Consider the following 15530-nt stretch of genomic DNA (forward strand, 5'->3'; position numbering starts at 1 on the left):
CCGGGAAATCTGCTTTTGAACTAGGGTGGTAGGGTAACTACATCCAGTGAAGACTGAGGTGAGAATGGTGATGTACTGCTGTAAGGAATCTGCATCTGAACAAATGGGTTTGCCTTGAATGCCAAGGCTGTACGGAAGGGACTATTTGACATGGCAACTGTCAAAATGTAAGTACTGTTCTTTGTTGGTGGGTTTAATGTGAAAATAATTGTGTAGCTGAACCCCAGTGAGGATAAGGTCAGCATCAAGGAAAATGGTATGTGATTCACATACTATCATGTGAAATTAAATTGGGGGAATATATAAAGAGATACCACAATTCTAACAGGTCAGCTTCACCTCAGTCCATATGGCAAAGTTGTCATCAATGGATCTAAACCAAACCAGTGGCTGATGGCTTATGGGTCCCAGCAAAACCCCTCCAAGTGACCTGTGAAAAGGTTGGCACAGGAAGAAGTCATCGTGGTTCCCATGGCTGTGCCACTGATCTTTCTGTATATCAGCCCCTCAAAGGTAAAGTAGTTGCTGGTACGTATAAATTTGATTAACATGGGGAAGAAGAATGTCATAGGTTTGGAATCAGATGGGAGATGGCTGAGGTAACATTCAGCAACAGACAGACCACATACATGTGGGATGTTGGTATAGAGTGAGGTGGAATCAATGCTGACAAGCGAGGTGAGTGACAGGATTGTGATAGGCACAGATATCAGATGATCTAGGACAGAGATTTGCAACTGTCAATATGGACTCCAATTATTTAAAACCATATTTTTCTGTAGATGACAATTTGTTTGAGCACCACCATTTTAACTTTTTCTAGTAGGGTACTGCCAAATAATTAGGATTCTTAATGATTAGTTATAGGTAGATTAAATACACAGTTACTATACTGTGCAGCGAAGGAGAGTGCACTGTATTGAGGAGGGTGCAAGGAAGTAAGATGGCCAACTGGCGCAGCATGTTATGTCGACCCACATAAAAGCTTTGCACACATGAATTGCAACACAAGAATTTTATTTACTGAACAAGGAAATTGTATAAATTGATTTCAGACTCTGGCAACCTCTGAAACCTCTATTACATTGGAGAAGGCATATTCATCTAAACACCATTTCTTGTGCTCATAACTTGAAAGATAGTTTAAAATACTTCATGAAACTTTGGGTGAGTTCACTTAGCAGCAGCGCTCTTTGACAACAAAGCGGCTCCTTTGTGGTGCAGCTCCTATGGTGTGTGGCAGCACACACTTTGACATGGAAGTAGCTCCTTTACAGTGTGTCAGCATGTGTTGTGTGTCAGGTGCTGGTATTTTTACAAGAAACAACTCTAAAGTACACACATTTTACCACCTCTTCATCATTAGTTGTTGCAATCTCATATGGAGCATTTTGTTATTATCGAGGCTTGTAATGTTTCTTTTGCATCAACATGGGTCCTAAAAAGCTGATAGTGAAAAGTTGATGGTGAAAACAGAAGTCCTTCATTCAGTGAACTGAACAATATCATTTTACGCTGCCTGATAGGCCTGGAACTGTTCCAGTTTGCCTCATAAGCAAAAGAACTGTCACTCTGGTTAAAAGTGCCAATTTAAAATAACACTACAAAACAGCTCATTAGCAGTTGCATCAAAATTTTCCTCTGGCTACTGAAGCTCATCAAGAAAAACTCCAGACATATCTAGCTTCTAACAAAAAAGCATGACCTCCTTAGTTCACTCTACAAGTGTGCACGAAAAATCTGCAAAGGCAGTGATGCATATGTTTTGGATGCTTCATAAACACTTTTTGAAGAGAAAAAGGAATATGTTTCTGCAATTCAAGGTATTTCTTTGTTGGCAAGAAGTAATACAAGAACTGAAATTTTGGTTGTTGACAATAAAAGTAGTTTGCTCAAACTCCTGCAAAAGGTGCCTTGCTATGCCATAGCACTAGATGAATCATACAACATTGCTGATGAAGAACAAATGTCCACTTTCATGCGATTTTTGGATATTGAAAGTAAAGAATTTAGGGACAAATTGCTAACAATATTGCCATTATAAGGTAAGGCGCACGGAAAAGATTTATTCAAGACTTTTGATGACTTCATGGCAAAATCAAACCCTAGTTATGATAAAATGGTGTCTCTTTCAACTGACAGGGCCCCAGTGATGATCGGCAACAAAAAAGGACTAGTAAAGAGAATCAAAGGTAAGAATTCTGGGCTGCTATCTTATCAGTGCATAATTCACCAGGCAGCCATTTTTGCAAAACCTAGTGTGGCTCTGAAAGAAGTAATGGGCAGGTTGATCAAACTGATTAACTTTATAAGGTCTCGTTCTGCATACAGACAGTTCAAACAGTTCCTTTCTGAGTGTGATTCAGTGCATTCTGACATAGTGCAGTACAACAATGGTTGTTGGCTAAGAAAAGGTCAACTGATTAAACACTTTTCACAAATAAAGGTAGAAGTAATATCTTTCTTAGAAAACTTGGATTCACAAGAAGTAGGAAACCATTTGGAGTTACTAGAAAATGAACACAGTATGCTAGCTGCGGCTTTCTTGAAAGACATTATTAAACATTTAAAGTGCTCAAAACTAAGCTACAAGGAAATGGAAAATTAATATGTTATCAGATACAAAGTGTGTCTCCTTTCCATCGCAAGCTGGATACCTTGGAAACAGACATTGCAAATCAAGATTTTTTTTCACTTCCAACAATATTTGGATAGAAAAATAATACTGAAACATACATTTCATTTCAGTACTCTCAAATTTTATGTCAGTTCTTAGGAAGGAATCTGCAGCAAGATTCCTACTTTTTCACTGATAGAGAGGCTGTTGTGTAGCTTCTCCAGCTTCAGAATGGACAAATGTGGCTGCGAAGTTGTTCTTCCTTTTGAAAGCCGTTACTCCAAATGGAGATAATACACTTGCAGGAAGAGATTTCATAACAAACTTATAAACTGCACCTGCTGAAAAATTTTGGAATAAACGTAGCCCAGAAAAATATGAAAAGCGCAAAAAGTAGCCATGTACCTGGCTGCTATGTTTTGTTCCATATATATTTGTGAAATTTCATTGTTAAAAATTAATTATTAGAGGAAAAAGTATCATTCAGGATTAATGGCTGCCCACCTTGATGACACTATTCACATAAGCTGCTCCACACGTGAAACAAACTTTCAGAAACTAGCTCGTGAACACAAATGTAATTTCTCACATTGATTTTTAATACATTTGTATTTCATACTTTGTGAGTAAAAATTAAAATAAAAAATAGTACTTAATATTGTTTTTTTCTGGATTTTTGCAATACAAACATACTTGTCTATTGTATTTCATATTTTTTCTGAGTGAAAATAAAAATAGTGAAGAATATAAGTTTTTTCTGGGTCTTTTAATACAAATATGGCTATTTATTGTATTTCATATTAGTTGGACAGCAAAAATTAAAAAAAAATATTAGTAAGGAATATGAGCTTTTTCCTCGATTTTTTAATACAAATATGCCTGTCTATTGTGTTTCATATTATTTTGTGGGTGAAAATTAAAATAAAAAATTAGTAAGGAATTAGAGGTTATTCTTCTGGACCTCGATAAAAATTTTCCGGACCCCATATAAAATTACTGCCGACCCCTGATCTAGGAAACAGTTAAGTGTCTTTAATGTAGGAGGGGTGTGTTTGTACTATAGGTTGCAGGTGTTGATCAACTAAGGCAGATACACATTTTCCTTTTGAAAATATGCTATTGTACTACCAAAACCAAGGTCTCACGTTCTGTTTCTTGAAACCTGCTTCTCGCTGGGAGTTACCTCCCGAAGATCTAACATTGAAAGTTTGTGTTCCCAGACATCATCCTTCTCTACACCAGACCCTTTTACAGTTTCAAATATAACAATCTCTTGCACTCACCCAGCTAATGTGTGATCTATAAGGGGCATTCAAAAAGAAATGAGCCAGAGGCATAATTACAGAAACCAGTACCTGTATGTTAGAAGTACTGACTCTGGCTGTTGAGACACTTGTCCCACTGTGACACAAGGCAGTGAATGGCTGTCTTATAAAATTCCCGGGGCTGTGATGTTAACCAGTTCTGCACATACAGCTGGACATCATCGTCCGAGGTGAATTGTTTGCCCCTCAGAGCCTTTTCAAGGGGACCAAGATGGCAACCTTCTGATTCACTTCCTGCAGCACGGGACAACAGTGAATGCCCAGCGTTACTCGCAAACCTTCAAAACCATTCGCCAAGCGATCAAATCAAAATGACCAGGCAATCTCATTCATGAGGTCATTCTGCTTCACGACAATGCAAAGCCTCATACATCCAACACAGTCACAGCACTCCTGCAAAAATTCAAATGGGAGGTTCTTGGCCACCCTCCATACAGTCCAAATCTCTCTCCCTGTGATTACGTCATTTTTGGTCCCCATAAAAAGGCTCTGATGGGCAAACGATTCACCTTGGACGACAACGTCGAGCTGTATGTGCGGAACTGATTAACATTGCAGCCCCAGGAATTTTATGAGGCAGCCATTCACCTCCTTGTGTCACAGTGGGACAAGTGTCTCAACAGCCAGAATCAATACTTCTAACATACAGGTACTGGTTTCTGTAATTATGCCTCTGGCTATTTTTTTTTTTTTTTTTTTTTTTTTTTTTTTTTTTTTTTTTTTTTTTTTTTTTTTTTTTTTTAAAATGCCCCTTATATCTCTCTCATCTGCCAATTTCTACTCTAGCAGACTTTGCTCCTCCTACATGATTCTGCAGTAATCTGCCCCTCATGTGTGCTTGGATGATATCACCTGCCAAGCCAACTTCAAATTGCAGCAACAGGCCAGACTTCACCTCAGAAAGCTAACCTACCTAATCCTAAATTTTCTCAACAGTGATATTTTGCATCCTGTCCCTGTCCAGTTTCCTAAACAGTCCCAACATCAACCATCACTCCTTTCATGCAACCCAACCTTGGCCAAACTTCTTAGCAACCCCCACTGCCTCCCAGAGCTATAATAGCTCACTATCGCAAGTAACAGCCACAACAGTACAATGTTCTCAACCTCTCATCCAAGGCACTCAACACTCCTGAATTATCTGTAATATTCAGCCTTAAACCTACATTTAATCATGCTTTTTTGGCAAAGGACCTACTTTCCTTCAAATGTAATGTCAATTTGTAAATATCACTTTGTAACCCAATCCCAAAAGCTCTCCAAGAGTGAACCTGTCACTGAATCCTGCCTTGAACAGTTCCTGACCACGATCCCATCTTGATCTACCACCAATACCTCAAAGTCACCCCTAACAAACCTTTCAAGAATTCCTAACATACGGCATTGCTTCACAACCCTGTTTCAGGTCCCTAAAACATCACCCTAACCTGTCTTCTGCAGAACTTCAGGCTCTTCATTCCCTACAGACTGATAACTCCATCATTACCGTCCCAGTGGACAAGGGATCTATCACTTTGGTACAGAATTGACAGGAATATGTAAGGACCCCCATAAACATCAAATATTTTGTCAAATGTAACTATGCTTGTCAAATATTTGACCTTGTATGGTGCTGTTTGACCTGTTTGACAAACTGACAAGCACAGATTGTGTTTGACATGTTTGCGAGAAATGTTGATTGATGGAAAGTTTGACAAGATGACAGACGTTGTTTGCGTCATCGTTTCACTGCATGTGTGTTTAATTACAATTTATGTCAATGTAGTGTGAGTTTACACAACTACGGAATCTATGATCAAGTATAAAAACAATACAACACTGACTATTAGAGAAATCACATCTTTCGCAGTCATATATTATGCATGATGAGATTAGGAACAAAATCAATATTTTACACATACAGTAACATACAATCTGGAGTGGAATGAAACAAAAGAAACTGTAGTTCTCTAGTTCTTCCATGAACAATGTGGGCTATAAGCTCCCATGTTGTGGTATTCTGATGAACTGTCATTAGAGGACCAAGTAAAAAAGAATAAATTTTGATACACTTGTGTCTTCTTTATCAGTGTGAGGGCAAAGTAATGCTAAACAAGTTATTAAACATTTAACTGTCCATCAGCAGAAAGTTGACTGTAACATTTCCTCTAACAGGTTTTCATGTCTGTATTTCTCGCTCATTTTAAACCATTCCCAGGACCAGCATCTGGTTTCCTCCTTCCTCTTTAAACACAGTGCCAGAATCAATGTTATAAATGCATTATCTGGATTTGTAGCCATTCCCACTAGTGCCAAATTACAGCATACACAAAAAGCATCTGCTTCAAAAGTAAGGTTAAATTGACAAGCTTTCTTGGTACGTGTATGGGCTTGTATTGACACATCTGTTGGCAGATAAGAGCAAACTTGACAGACAAGTCTGCCCTTTTAGGAGGGCCTTAACAGGCTTTAAGAGTTTCGTTGTCAATTTGAAGAAAGTTGAGGTAATCATCTGGTTCTGAGAGCAATATTTCCTTCAGCAGATTTTCATGTATATTTTTATTTTAAGCCATTCCCTTTGCCTTCAAACACAGTGATAAAGCCAGTGCCAAGACTGCTCTGTTTGAGTTTATGGCTGTTGTCACTACTGTCAAAATACTCATGAGTATGAACAGCATCCACTTTAGAATGAGGTTAAACTGACAAACATAGTTCGAATATGTACAGACTTGCTTGGTAAATCCATCGTTAGATAAGAGTGGTTTTGTCAAACACATTGGACCGTTTACGGGGGGTGAGGCACTTAAGTGAGCGTCTATGTCAGCTTCTGACACACAAAGGTACAGAATCTGCCATCCCAATCCTGTAATAAAAACTGACCTACAGTCACTCATTAAAACCTCAGGCCCATCACAAGGACTAACACCCCAATCCATAGATCATCTTACCCTGCCCAAATCATGCACGCCCACCTTTCTCCTTCTTCCTATGACCCACAAATCCAATCAACCTGGCTGCCCCATAGTTGCTGACTTCAAAGCACCCACCGAACATATATCTGCCTTAGTTGATCAACACTTGCAACCTACTGTACAAAGACACCTCTCCTATATTAAAGACATCAAACATTTGCTAGATCATCAGAAATCTGTGCCTGTCCCAGTCCCACCACACACCTTACTTGTCACATTTGATACCACCTCCCTGCATACCAGCATTCCCCATGTATGTGATCCGTCTGTTGCTGCATCTTACCTCAACTAGCACCCACATGCTACTAAACCTATGATGATCTTCCTGCTCACTTTAATCAAATTTGTGTGTACCAGCAACTGGTTTACCTTTGAGGGGCAGACAAACACATAGGTCAGAGACTTGGCAATGGGAACCATAATGGGTCCTTTCTATGCCAACCTTTTCATTGCTCAGTTGGAGGGGCTTTGCTGGAATCCGACTTCCACACCTAGTTTGATTTAGATACACTGCTGACATCTTTGCCATATGGACTCATGGTGAGGCTGACCCATTAAAATTTTTGTAGTCTCTTAACACATTCTCTCAATTAAATTTCACATGGTACTATTTTGATTCACATGCCACTTTCCTTGATGTTAACCTCATCCTCACTGAGGGTTAGTTACACAACATGTTTCACATTAAACCTACTAACAAACAATAACCTTTACACTTTCACAATAGCTATCCTTTCCATGTCAAACATTCCCCCTCACAGAGCCTTTGCATTTGAGGCAAACATATTTCTTCAGATGCAGACACTTTACAGCAATTCATCACCATCACTCTCACCTCAGCCTTGCTTCACAGGACATAATTACCCCATCAGCCTAGTTCAAAAGCAGATTCCCAGGCCCTCATGTCCAATCCTGGTTCTGCTGTTCCCTACAAAAAAAAAACAACTCAGGAGTACACCTCTTGTCACGTAGTACTATGCTGGTCTTGAATGTATTAATCAGTATCTTCAACAAGGCTACAACTTCCTAAAATCATGCCTTGAAATGAGCTCCATTCTGTCCAACATTTCACCCATTACGTCCAGAATAACTTTTCATCAGTCCCCCTTCTATCTCTGCAGTGTTCTGGTCAGTCCCTATGCTCCTTCTGCTCTCATTTCGTTACCCTATGACTTCCATCCCTGTGATTGTCCCCACTGAAAGACTTGCCCTACGTACACTTCGCCATAATGTACATCAGTCCTGTAAATGGTAAAACATACTATTTCATGGAGAATCATCCGCAAAACAACATGTTTTGTGTACCAGCTGTTATGTATAAACTGTTCAGCTGTAGAACTGGTATGGCTGCTACCAAGTCATCAGTTAGGATGAACGGGCAACATAGTATGTATACTGGCAACACACAATATCATGCTGTAGAGCATGCTCTCCAACGTGACTATTGTTGCCTTGGCACCCGTTTCACCACAAGTGTCACCTAGATTGTTCTCCCAGATGTTTCTCAGAACTCTGCAGGTGGAACTGGCATTATAATATGTCCTCGGTTCTCACTACCCAACTGGCCTTAATGCACATTTATTATTTTCTTTAATTTCTTCAGTCTCAGTATTTCTTCTCAGTAACCATTCCTTTCCTTATTCCTTTTTAGTTTTCTATATCTTTAATTTTCTGACCTTTTATTTTCTCCACCCTCTATCTCTCCCACATACACTCCTGGAAATGGAAAAAAGAACACATTGACACCGGTGTGTCAGACCCACCATACTTACTCCGGACACTGCGAGAGGGCTGTACAAGCAATGATCACACGCACGGCACAGCGGACACACCAGGAACCGCGGTGTTGGCCGTCGAATGGCGCTAGCTGCGCAGCATTTGTGCACCGCCGCCGTCAGTGTCAGCCAGTTTGCCGTGGCTTACGGAGCTCCATCGCAGTCTTTAACACTGGTAGCATGCCGCGACAGCGTGGACGTGAACCGTATGTGCAGTTGACGGACTTTGAGCGAGGGCGTATAGTGGGCATGCGGGAGGCCGGGTGGACGTACCGCCGAATTGCTCAACTCGTGGGGCGTGAGGTCTCCACAGTACATCGATGTTGTCGCCAGTGGTCGGCGGAAGGTGCACGTGCCCGTCGACCTGGGACCGGACCGCAGCGACGCACGGATGCACGCCAAGACCCTAGGATCCTACGCAGTGCCGTAGGGGACCGCACTGCCACTTCCCAGCAAATTAGGGACACTGTTGCTCCTGGGGTATCGGCGAGGACCATTCGCAACCGTCTCCATGAAGCTGGGCTACGGTCCCGCACACCGTTAGGCCGTCTTCCACTCACGCCCCAACATCGTGCAGCCCGCCTACAGTGGTGTCGCGACAGGCGTGAATGGAGGGACGAATGGAGACGTGTCGTCTTCAGCGATGAGAGTCGCTTCTGCCTTGGTGCCAATGATGGTCGTATGCGTGTTTGGCGCCGTGCAGGTGAGCGCCACAATCAGGACTGCATACGACCGAGGCACACAGGGCCAACACTCGGCATCATGGTGTGGGGAGCGATCTCCTACACTGGCCGTACACCACTGGTGATCGTCGAGGGGACACTGAATAGTGCACGGTACATCCAAACTGTCCTCGAACCCATCGCTCTACCATTCCTAGACCGGCAAGGGAACTTGCTGTTCCAACAGGACAATGCACGTCCGCATGTATCCCGTGCCACCCAACGTGCTCTAGAAGGTGTAAGTCAACTACCCTGGCCAGCAAGATCTCCGGATCTGTCCCCCATTGAGCATGTTTGGGACTGGATGAAGCGTCGTCTCACGCGGTCTGCACGTCCAGCACGAACGCTGGTCCAACTGAGGCGCCAGGTGGAAATGGCATGGCAAGCCGTTCCACAGGACTACATACAGCATCTCTACGATCGTCTCCATGGGAGAATAGCAGCCTGCATTGCTGCGAAAGGTGGATATACACTGTACTAGTGCCGACATTGTGCATGCTCTGTTGCCTGTGTCTATGTGCCTGTGGTTCTGCCAGTGTGATCATGTGATGTATCTGACCCCAGGAATGTGTCAATAAAGTTTCCCCTTCCTGGGACAATGAATTCACGGTGTTCTTATTTCAATTTCCAGGAGTGTATAATGCACTCAGCTTTCCACTCTTGTTATCATGTGGACAATGCTTTGTATTCTCCATCTTGCATATTACCCTATCTTCCACTTTTAAGCTGTCAGATTTAAAGTCTCATCCAGGGCGGTCCCCAACAATGTCTTTCCTTCTCATCCTCTGAGACAAGTCTCCTGGGGTTCTGGCTGACTTTTCTAAACTCTTTCTATTTCCTAAAGCCTGCTAGTTCTTTTGCTTCATCCCACTTCCTTCCCTTTCAGCCCTTCTGCCAGAAGGAGGAGTCACTGGCTCTGGAAGCTTGCACATTTCTCTGACCTCTACATGTTTCTCATGGTGCTGCTTGGTGAGTAGATTTTATTTATCTATCCAATTAAACTACAATCTTTACATTACAAGGAAATTTGGAAACTATGAAATTATAATATAGATGCCTCACTAGTGCTTATCTTCAGGAAGTGAAATTTTTATAATGTTGATAAAACATAAAAGTGTGCTAAACTCTCCTAGCTTTTGGTGCTATTACTTCCTTCCTAGCAAAGGTGAGGTGGTTTTGTCAGAGAAGATTAAAAAGCATACGCAAATCGCTCACACCCCAGAATAAGAGAGATCTACCTGCTGTGAGGACACAGGGGAGACAACAATGAAGCACAACAGGTGAATCCATCTCATTCTAGGATCTAAGTGGCCTGTCCTTTCTTTTAAACCTTCACCAACCTGAACTAATAGTTCCAAAAGATAGTATATTTTATGAAATTTTATGCTTATTAAAAAAACACAACTTACATTATTTACAGAAAACCAGCTACTAGCTTTGCTGTGCCTGGAATACTCAATACGGGTCTTCAGCAAATGTTGCTGTTTTTTTTTAGCCACCCCTAATGACCTGCATAAGTTACTTGTGAAAGACAAACATAGAAAGGAACTACACAAAATATTGTACAAGGTCATATTTAATGTTCTCCAATTCTGAATTAAATTTTATTGCTTTAAATGTTAATCTGGTATACTTTATGTTTTAAATAATATTTTCTTGAAAAACTAATAAGCAATCTTCTCCAAATGAACTGTCACTGGATTCAGATAGTACACTAAACAAATATATGCAATTCAATTCTGCAGAAAGCCTTACCACATAATTACAAATAATGCACGAGGGTAAATCAATAATTGAAAGAGAATATTCTAAAGTCTCAGGTGTTTATATTGATAAGAACTGGAAATGGAAGTCATTTATTACAGATCATCTTAAGCTTCTAAGTTCTGCAACTTCTGTGTTAGTGATAATATCAGGTTTTGGAGCTGAAAGTGTCAAAAAAGGTTACTTACTTTTCCCAATTTCCTTTTCTAATGTTTTATCAGATCATTTTCTGGTGTAACTCATCACTGGGTGATAAAGGTGTTTGTTGCATAGTAGTGTGCAATGAGAATAATGTGTGGGGGTCCACTTTAGAGCCTGTAATGGGACAGCGTCCTCTAGCATTCCTTTTCCTCAACAGTAGTTGTCGATACCAATATTATTTTTTGAATTTTGGACACATCAGTATTATCTCAGTTACTTTTCTGAACACTTTCACTTTCATATAATTTTATACACAGTACATTACATTTCAAGCTAAAATTTATGAAAAGGAATTACTTTATTTTCGATGTTATAATCGGTAAGTACTAGCTCTGAATGTACACTTAAAATTATTTTTTTTGAAACATTTGAAATTAAGAACTATTGGCACACTTAAAATTTGTGTTATTAATTACACAATAGTGCACTGCTTAATATTTTTATTTCTGGATTCATTTATAAAATAATAATCAAAAGTAATAATGTAACAGAAACTACTAGAAATTCATTTGTGAAGAAAAATTGTCAACCCTTTGGAATATTGTTATTTCTTCTGAGTGAGACAGTAGTATGCAGGCCTCTGTTGTGATTGGACGTATTTTTTGTATTCTGTGCAAACAATGTAATTTCAGCTTTGTTAATGTGAAAAATCAGAAGACTGTATGATATACTAAAATGTGTCAAAATGTATTAATGTAACAACAAACAACAATCTTCAAATTTATTTAGATCAATTCAGCCATGAGGACCTAAAGTGCCACATTTTCAGCTTCAAGAAACAGACCATTAGACAAGAAGAACTGGAGCCAATTCTACATGAAAAGCTAAATAAACTAACAAGTTCATTGTAATACTGCTCCTCTCAAACCTTCATAAAAGACTAATGTGGATAAAAGTTTCAAGTAGGAAGGAGGGTGTAGACTACAAGCCTCTTGTAGAAAGCTTTTTAAATGGTTGGGCATGCTGACAAAAAACAATTGGGCATGCTGACAAAACAGCCTCACAATAAAATTAATCCCTAATGATGTTTGTTGTCAACAATCAATCACAGCTTGAAAACAACAACATCAACATTCATAAATACACTCCTGGAAATGGAAAAAAGAACACATTGACACCGGTGTGTCAGACCCACCATACTTGCTCCGGACACTGCGAGAGGGCTGTACAAGCAATGATCACACGCACGGCACAGCGGACACACCAGGAACCGCGGTGTTGGCCATCGAATGGCGCTAGCTGTGCAGCATTTGTGCACCGCCGCCATCAGTGTCAGCCAGTTTGCCGTGGCATACGGAGCTCCATCGCTGTCTTTAACACTGGTAGCATGCCGCGACAGTGTGGACGTGAACCGTATGTGCAGTTGACGGACTTTGAGCGAGGGCGTATAGTGGGGGACGTACCGCCGAATTGGTCAACACGTGGGGCATGAGGTCTCCACAGTACATCGATGTTGTCGCCAGTGGTCGGCGGAAGGTGCACGTGCCCATCGACCTGGGACTGGACCGCAGTGACGCACGGATGCACGCCAAGACCCTAGGATCCTACGCAGTGCCGTAGGGGACCGCACCGCCACTTCCCAGCAAATTAGGGACACTGTTGCTCCTGGGGTATCGGCGAGGACCATTCGCAACCGTCTCCATGAAGCTGGGCTACGGTCCCGCACACCGTTAGGCCGTCTTCCGCTCACGCCCCAACATCGTGCAGCCCGCCTCCAGTGATGTCGCGACAGGCATGAATGGAGGGACGAATGGAGACGTGTCGTCTTCAGCGATGAGAGTCACTTCTGCCTTGGTGCCAATGATGGTCGTATGCGTGTTTGGCGCCGTGCAGGTGAGCGCCACAATCAGGACTGCATACGACCGAGGCACACAGGGCCAACACTCAGCATCATGGTGTGGGGAGCGATCTCCTACACTGGCCGTACACCACTGGTGATCGTCGAGGGGACAGTGAATAGTGCACGGTACATCCAAACCGTCATCGAACCCATCGTTCTACCATTCCTAGACCGGCAAGGGAACTTGCTGTTCCAACAGGACAATGCACGTCCGCATGTATCCCGTGCCACCCAACGTGCTCTAGAAGGTGTAAGTCAACTACCCTGGCCAGCAAGATCTCCGGATCTGTCCCCCATTGAGCATGTTTGGGACTGGATGAAGCGTCGTCTCACGCGGTCTGCACGTCCAGCACGAACGCTGGTCCAACTGAGGCGCCAGGTGGAAATGGCATGGCAAGCCGTTCCACAGGACTACATCCAGCATCTCTACGATCGTCTCCATGGGAGAATAGCAGCCTGCATTGCTGCGAAAGGTGGATATACACTGTACTAGTGCCGACATTGTGCATGCTCTGTTGCCTGTGTCTATGTGCCTGTGGTTCTGTCAGTGTGATCATGTGATGTATCTGATCCCAGGAATGTGTCAATAAAGTTTCCCCTTCCTGGGACAATGAATTCACGGTGTTCTTATTTCAATTTCCAGGAGTGTATAATAGCAGAAGGAGAAATGAATTACACTATCAATCACTTGGCTTATCATAATTTAATACTGGTCAACTACAAATGACAAATAAAGCACACAGCAATGATTAAGGTGTATGTTTGGCATTAAACAAACTGTACTACTCACTGTGCATGGGTGTACAGGTGTGATACTGTTAGTTGCGTAAACCCATCCACCAGGGCAAGGTCATATTGCATCAGATGGGAAAAATAAGTTTTCAATTGTCCTGAGGCTAAAAACCACATAAAAAGCATCAGTTTTTAATTGTCCTGATGCCAAAAACCAGATAAAAAGCACCAGTCAAAATCAAATTGGATTATTAATTTCCGTGTGACTGGGGCAAAACATATTCAATATGCTGTCCACCATTTTCTGCAACAAGTTGAAATGGCAAAACAGTATGTTCCACAACTGATCGAAGTGTTACCAGGGTCACGTTCAGTATGTGTTGGGCAATGCATCCCTTTACTGCAGTCAGAACATTGAACACAACATCTTTCAGATAGCCCTACAGCCAGAAGTCACATGGATTAAGATCAGGTGATCAGGACGGCCAGGCTGTGGGGAAATGGCGACTGATAAATCTAGCATTTACGAAATGGCACTTCAGCAGCTGCTTAAGCTTAACTGGATTTGCAATGTGCGGAGCTGTGCCATCTTGCATAAAAATGATCCCATCCACACATCCATGCTGCTGGAGAGCTGGCATGATGTGGTTGTGCAAAAGACACTCGTAGCAGTTACCAGTGACGGCACAGGTAACAGGACTGGAAGCACCTGTCTCTTCGAAAAAATATGACCCTATGATAAATGATCCCGTAAACCCACACCACACAGTGACATTTTCAGGATGAAGTGGTACTGATTGATTTGCACGTGGATTTTCTGTTGCCCAAATTCTACAATTCTGTGTATTGACATATCCTGTCAGATGGAAGTGGGCTTCGTCTGTCCAAACAATCTTCTACGGCCAATCATTGCCCACTTCCATGCAAGCAAGAAATTCTAAAGCAAACGTCTCTATTGCTGGCAGTTCAACATGAAGCAACTCACCCACATGGGTAATTTTGGATGGATAGCAAAGAAGGATGTTTCGTAGGATTTTACGCACCATGCTCACTGGTATGTCCAATGTTCGGGCAATTCTCCATGCTCTATACATTTGCCCACTATCATTCATCTCCTCCTGAATTGCTGTGGCTACTGCTTCCACCGATGTTGAATCAATTTGTTTCCTCCCACTACCAGGTTGCACACCAAGGAAACCGTCTTTTAGAATTTCTGAATCCTTTTCTCCAGACCCACGGCACTCATCAGACCAAGGCTTTTTTTCCAAACCCTTCAGTGTCCGGAACTTCTGCAGAGTGACGTGTGCACAGTCATTATTCTTGTAATACCACTTCACAAGCAAAGCATAATCCTGCACTGAGGCAATCAAGGTGAACATCACAGACGCAAAAGGAGGAAAAGCCGTGTATCCAGAGTGTTTATAGCAACTTCAGTGGGTCGTGCGTATGACAGGTGTTTTCATTTACATATTCTGACACATACAGCGCCATCTATTGATCAATTTTCATAAATTTTTCCTTCTCCTGTCATACGTTTTCCCCCTTCTCTGACAATATTCCATTACAATTTGACATCATTCTGACCACTGGTGCTATTTCTACA

This window comes from Schistocerca piceifrons, chromosome 3 (genome assembly GCF_021461385.2).
Source record: "Schistocerca piceifrons isolate TAMUIC-IGC-003096 chromosome 3, iqSchPice1.1, whole genome shotgun sequence".
In the NCBI taxonomy this organism is placed as follows: domain Eukaryota; kingdom Metazoa; phylum Arthropoda; class Insecta; order Orthoptera; family Acrididae; genus Schistocerca; species Schistocerca piceifrons.